The sequence below is a fragment of the Rhinopithecus bieti genome, unplaced genomic scaffold, assembly GCF_001698545.2.
Source record: "Rhinopithecus bieti isolate Rb0 unplaced genomic scaffold, ASM169854v2 scaffold_9976, whole genome shotgun sequence".
Classification (NCBI taxonomy): Eukaryota; Metazoa; Chordata; class Mammalia; order Primates; family Cercopithecidae; genus Rhinopithecus; species Rhinopithecus bieti.
The window spans coordinates 1,150,965-1,157,990 of record NW_016806761.1 but is presented as its reverse complement, the minus strand read 5'-3'; the positions used below and the strand labels follow the sequence as shown (position 1 = coordinate 1,157,990).

Below are 7,026 nucleotides of genomic sequence, written 5' to 3'. Positions count from 1 at the left end.
AAAAAAAAAAAAAAAAAAAAAAGCGTTATTTCTATTCAGGGCCCATCTACCCTGGCCACGGCATGATGTTTGTCCAAAATGATTGCAAGGTGTTCAGATTTTGTAAATCTAAATGCCATGAAAACTTTAAAAAGAAGCACAATCCTCGCAAAGTTGGGTGACCAAAGCATTCCGGAAGCAGCTGGTAAAAACTTACAGTACATAATTCGTTTGAATTTGAAAAATGTAGAAATGAACCTATCACATACCAACGAGAGCTATGGAATAAAACTATTGATGCAACGAAGAGAGTTGAAGAGATCAAACAGAAACACCAAGCTAAATGTATAACGAACAGATTGAAGAAGAATAAAGAGCTACAGAAAGTTCAGGATATCAAAGAAGTCAAGCAAAACATCCATCTTATCCGAGCCCCTCTTGCAGGCAAAGGGAAGCAGTTGGAGGAGAAAATGGTACAACAGTTACAAGGGAATGTGGACATGAAGATGCTTCTTAAACATCTCTGTGACCATTTCTTTTATGTACATTTGAAAATGCCCTTTGGAGACTTGGAACTGCTAAATTATTAGTTTATTTTTTATGTAAGGTCACTTAAATGAAAAGAGATTAAAATATATCTTTTCTACAAAACATCAGATATACGGATGTTAGATTGCATCTCAGTATTAAATCTTCACTGATAGATGTACTTACGTAAATCATGAAAATTCTACTTATAACTATAGAAGTGAATTGTGGACATAAAATGCTTATGCCATTTGGATAATGGCACTAGGCAGCATTTGTATAATAACTAATGGCAAAAATTCATGGCTAGTGATGTATAAAATAAAATATTCTCTGCAGTAAAATATTCCCTTTATTAATGTTATAGAAGGGGGGGATACAACAAGGAACTGACAATTTGTATGACAGTGTCAAATATTATTTTGATTTTAGTATTTCCTATTTGGTTTATTTGCATCTTAGAAGAGCATAATGACATTGTTTGATGAAGCCTAATTATGCTGGACTGTTTTGACCTGGTTTAACCCTTCTGATAGGTAGTTGAGGATGAGAACTGAATAATCTTTGCCCGGAGTGACCCTACACTCTAGAATTTCCAATTTGGAGAATACTCAGTTCTAACTTGTCATTCCTGGTAGAACAAACTTTATTTTTCTAGCCAAGCAATGATCTAGAAGCAGAGGAATCCCAGTGCCTTTTAAAAACTATTACGTGATTTTCTTTTAAAAGCTCCTGTTTTGGAAAGTAGAATTTATGGGTACAACATTTGTTCATTTTACCACTTAAAAGTAATACCACTTAAAAGTAAATAAGAAAAGTACTATACAGCCATGGAAGAGCTAAAACGAACAGAATGTCATGACCTCCTTTATGTTCTTCTTTTTAAATCATTTTGGCTACCATATGGGAAGAAACCATACAGAAGGATAAGTGTGGAAGATAATGTTGACTGGAACTAGGGTGGGGATAATGAAGAACATGAAAAGAGGTTAAAGTCAGGTAGTGCTGTAAAGGGGGACCCAAAATGCTTTGCTGATGGATTACAAATAGGATGCATGAGAAACATACTATTCAAGAATGACAACATGGCTTTCAGCCTAAACATCTTACTGAATTGTGGTTGCCATTTACCAAAATGGAGTCCCTGACATAGATGTCAGAGTCTGTGTTCTATTAAGTTCTCAATCTCTAGCCCACGGTACAGTTGATGTCACATAGGAGGGGTTTAATGAATTTAAATGATCAGATGAATGCAGTGATCACTACATGCATATATACACAAACATGAATTCAACTACCCTGCTTCCCTTTGGCTTTTGCTGTGGTTTTCAATTATTTTAGCTTTTTTCAAATGAAATCTTAATTGGAACCAAATTGTAAAACAGGCAAATTGCAAAATTTTACTAATTAAAATTTATAATTTGAGTTCATTTGTGATATTTGCCTATTATAAAGTCAATCAGTGAAGCCAAATGATTCTTATGAGCACAGACATTGAAAACTAAATGTTATAGATGACAGTTGCAGTTTTCTACAAGCTCTAATTTCCAATATATTTCTGTTTTGTTTGATCACACCTTATAAATAAGTGGTTACAAATGGCAAAATTTCAAATGTGTTGTGTGCCAGTTACTAACACCTTTGGCTGTATGTCAGAGTTAAATGTCAGTGCTTAACCATAAGAGTATTTATTACTGATTAACAAAAGCCGAGAAATACAGAGAAGTGTACCAATTAGAAACAGCACTTAGAAAACTTGAAACAGTGCTCCAAAGTAGACAATCTGGAACTAGTTAAATAGCTCAACATTGCCATAAAGGACCAAGGCTTTCCACCCTCCCATTCCACCATCAGCAGGCATCCTTCCATCGCTGGAGGGCCACTTCATGGTCATTGATATGGTTTGACTTTGTGGGAATCTCATCTCGCATTGTAATCTTCATAATCCCTACGTGTCAAGGGAGAGACCAGATGGAGGTAATTGAGTGATTTCTCCCGTGCTGTTCTTCTGATAGTGAGTGAGCTTCTCCATTGCTGTTTTTCTGATAGCGAGTGAGTTCTCACGAGATCTAATGGTTTTACAAGGGGCTCTCCCCCCTTCACTTGGCACTTTTCCTTCCTGCCACCTTGTGAAGAAAATGCCTTGCTTCCCCTTCACCTTCTGCCATGATTGTAAGTTTCCCGAGGGCTTCCCAGCCATGCCTAACTGTGAGTCAATTAAACCTCTTTCCTTTATAAATTACCCAGTTCCGGGCAGTTCTTTATATCAGTATGAGAATGGACTAATACAGTCATGTTCATTACAACACCACAGAAAGCAGGAGCAAAGAGGCATCCAGGACAGAAGGAAACCGTTTCTTTGTAGACAACCCTCTCTTTTTATTAGAAAACATCTCTTCCAGAAGACTCCAACAGAGTTCTCTTAAGTCCAATCAACCAGATCTGGGCCAGGTGCCCACTCTCAGACCTTCACTAAGCTACAGGACCCTTTGCCTAATAGCTAAACAAGACCAGAGAATAATTTCAAGAAACTTTTTAACAACTTATCTGGAAGCTTGAAAAGCAACTGGCAAAAACATTTGGTGTAAAGTGGAATAAACGCTCCTTCATTTATAAAACTGATTCGTCTCCTGCTGTTGACAGTGGCAAAAGGCAATTTTGATTGGAGTTTTTCTGAAGATTTCAGAAAGTGGAAATATAAATTGATTGACACACACACACAAATACTAAAGATTATGTTTTCCCATTTTTCTTCTCAGGATCCCACTCACGGTGGTCCAAATCTCTCTTTTCTTTCCCTCAAGCCCTCTTTAAGATCATCATTTTCTCCTGACTCTTCCCCTCCCTCAACCTCTTTCCAAAATCACTGGCGTTGATTTCTCCATCTGCTCACCCCAATCTCCACTATCTTGATGTATGAAAGGAGTCATGCGAACTTGGCACTTCTCTAAGGGTGGAGAAGAACACGGCCCATGGGATGCACCCCTCCTTCAATATTTTTAAGTCTGTCACATGATAACAATGAACCGTTCTCATTGCCCCTCACTGGTCAAACCAGAAGTGTCTCACATTGGCAATAAGTGCAAAAAAATTACGTACCATTCAACATTATCAATATGTAGCATGTTATGAGTGAACCCACTATCCCACTGACTACAGCAACATGATTTGAACAGGCTCTGAACAATGAGCCCAGGGCCCTGCCTGGCATCTACTTTAGTATGACCCACATATGCTTTAGGGCTAAGCTCTTTTATACAATTTTCTGTGATTAGTTAGATGCAGTCCTCAATTTTTTGTAAACTGGTAGTATTTTTTCCCTCAAGTTAAAAAGTATACCAAGTATGGTAGAAAAAGCTTTATCCTGAAGGTTGCACTGCTACACACACACATACACACACACGCACACACACACACACCCCCCACAGAGAGAGAACCTGACACAAAGAAAGATAGTAGTCACTAACATTAACTTTAAAATAGAAAATATTCACTGGGGTCTTTTCTTTCGTCTATAGTTTTAGATGAGTTAAGGATACACTGTTTTTTAAATCCTAGATTCATCTCATGGCCGGGTAAGCATGAGTTGCAACTAGTTTTCACATTGTTTTCTAGAGACCTTTGTAAATACGTAAATGTATTAACAAAAGAGGAATGTCACTTTAACATGTTAGCAAGAAAGACAGGTCCTCCAATAAATTCCCAACCCTGCCTGTGTACAAGGGTTAAAATAAAATCAGGCAATTTGCTCTGTGAATTGCATGCAGTTGTCCCCTCTATAATAGCCATGTTGATTCTCTTTCCACTGGAAGAATTTTAAAAGGTAGAAATTCACCAAAAAAGACCCTGTGCCTGAGTGTGGAAAAGACCGTGTCCAAATCAATAGAACACCCCACCCGCCACCATGCACAGGTTATTTGGAAAAGGTATTTCCTGGGATGGTGGTTGTATATCTCAAAGGCAAAGACTGGTCTCTCTTTCTTCTCCACCTTGGACAAGATAACCTAATAATAATAATAATACCAATAAGGCAGAGTGGCTGAACTATAGGAGAGTCGCATTTTCAGTTCAATTTTCAGCATCAAAAGTTCAAATTATGAAGCATCACCTCTGATGAAATTGAAAACTGAAAGACTACCTGTGATTTCAAACCAATCTGAATTGAAATTTTCTGCCTTAGAAACTCTTCAGAAATTCTTTTTGCACTTTTGACTCGAAATAATAACTTCATTTTAAAATAAAGTAGCTGTAGATGTTGAGATTGACTTGCTTTTAATGACTGTGGGTTTTCTCAACCCAAAGCAGGACAACTAGCCTGGCCTTAGTCATTGCACCAAAGGAGGTAATTAACTCCATGGCTCCTGTCCTATCCCTATTCTTTGATATGGATGACAGATAGGAAAAGTTATTTGCAAAAGCAACTCCAAGCCCCAATTTGCCTATATCCCTTAAGCCCCCTCTATACAGAAACTGGAGCTGCTTCTGTCCAGCCCTGCCTTGCTCTCTGCCCCCTTAGCTGAGCCACTTGATGTCTTTGCAAGCTCAGACCTTACCCAACTCTCTAACCCCAATGGCTCATCAGGCAAGGGAAATGTATGATTATAGACATTCTGTCAGTATCTGCAATTGGTTTTGTTTCTCTTAATCTCCATTTTCTAGTCAATTCATCTACAGTTACCTAGTTCATAAGTAACTGTATTCCAAGACATAGCAATAAAAACTTCATGAAATGTTTTTCATACTTTATAAAGCATTTTTCCTCTTTTAATTTTTTATTTGATTTATTTATTTTTTGAGATGGAATTTCGCTTTTGTTGCCCGGGCTGGAGTGCAATAGTGCAATCTTGGCTCACTGCAACCTCCTTCTCCTGGGTTCAAGTGATTCTCCTGTGTAGCCTTCTGTGTAGCTGGGATTACAGGCACCCACCACCACACCTGGCTAATTTTTGTATTTTTAGTAGAGACAGGGTTTCACCATGTTAGCTAGGCTGGTCTCAAACTCCTGAGTTCAGGTGATCCACCCGCCTCGGCCTCTCAAAATGCTGGGATTACAGGCATGAGCCACCATGCCCGGCCCTTCCTCTTTTTAGAATCATATATCCCAAGAGCTAGAATTTATCAATAAATTATGTTTTTCCTCATACTTTAGTCCTTCAGCTAATGGTTTGTTTATTTAACATTTTCAATATGAGTTCTTAGCTCATCAAAGAGCTGCTAAAATGCAATATGGTTTTATCAGATACCATGCTTTGGGAAACAATAAGAGAAAACCCAACTCAAGTGATTTAAACAGTGAACAAAATGTATTAACTCCCATAACTGGAAGACTGGAGACAGATTAGGACACGATTTTTAGCTCCATCCATTTCTTTGAGGACTCAGATTTCTTTCTTCTCTCCATTCTGTTTAATTCAGCAAGTTATCTTGTAAACCTCATGATCATAAGATGGCTACAACAGTTCCAGGCAGCACAATCTGACATGACAACATCCAGAAGCAACAGAAGCAGCATATAAATTACTACTTTGCCCCCAATCTCCGGTTTTCTTTTTATCACCTGGAAATTCTTTCACAGGAATCCCAAAGCTGTTTCTCCATCACCTCTCATTGGCTAGAAATGCATCACATTCCCATATCTCAACCAGTCACTGACAAAAGGGAAATTAGACCGCCTAATTACCTTAAGGCTAGTTATATTTACCCTGGGTTGAGATTGTAACATAACTTCCTTTGAAAAAAAAAAAAAAGTACAGAAGAAAATGAAGTATAAAAATCAGCAAAGAAGAAAGAGAGAAAGACAGATATTTGGAAAGGCAACCAAGACTGCTGTAAGTTCCATTGGGGACCAAAATGTAAAATAAATAAAAACACAGTCACCAATTACTCTATACCCAAAGCCACTATTTGATGTGGTCAGAGTTGCTACTCAGAACTGCCTTCCTAGGAAAGATAGAAATGTCAACAAAGCCATTAGAAATTCATCTAATAAACAGCATTAAATTTTTTATTGAGTATCATACACACTTCTATATTTTAAGGTATATTACCTAGAAGATTTTTGAAATATGAGTGATTCTTTATCATCAAACATAAAATTAAGTTACCACCTAGGACACTAGATGCAGTTCATCTCCATTGTAGAGTGGTTTATAAATTGCATTAGCATTACCTAAAGATAGATAGATAGATAGATAGATAGATAGATAGATAGATAGATATCTACTACATAATGAGACACTAAAACTACAGTAATCAAGGTCATGTGTTATTGGCATAAGAGTAAGTAAGGAGATAAAACAGAATAGAAAGCCCAGACATAGACCTACATACTTACAGCTGGTTGACAGTCAATAGGTGAGGCAAGGTAATCCAATGAGGAAAGAAAAGATTTCATTCAACAAATGCAGCTGGAAAAAAATGAACTTTGATCCCTACCTCACAGTATGCACAAAAATTTATTTGATAGATCATAGACAAACATAAAAGAAAAAGGTAAAGCTTCTAGAAGAAAATGCAGGA

At 37.4% G+C, this 7,026-nt stretch overlaps 1 pseudogene; it reads left to right on the top strand.

The window, feature by feature from the left end:
- Nucleotides 1-569, top strand: part of LOC108533141 (probable ribosome biogenesis protein RLP24 pseudogene) — a 2,683-nt pseudogene extending 2,114 nt beyond the window's left edge.
- The last annotated feature ends 6,457 nt before the right edge of the window (nucleotides 570-7,026 follow it).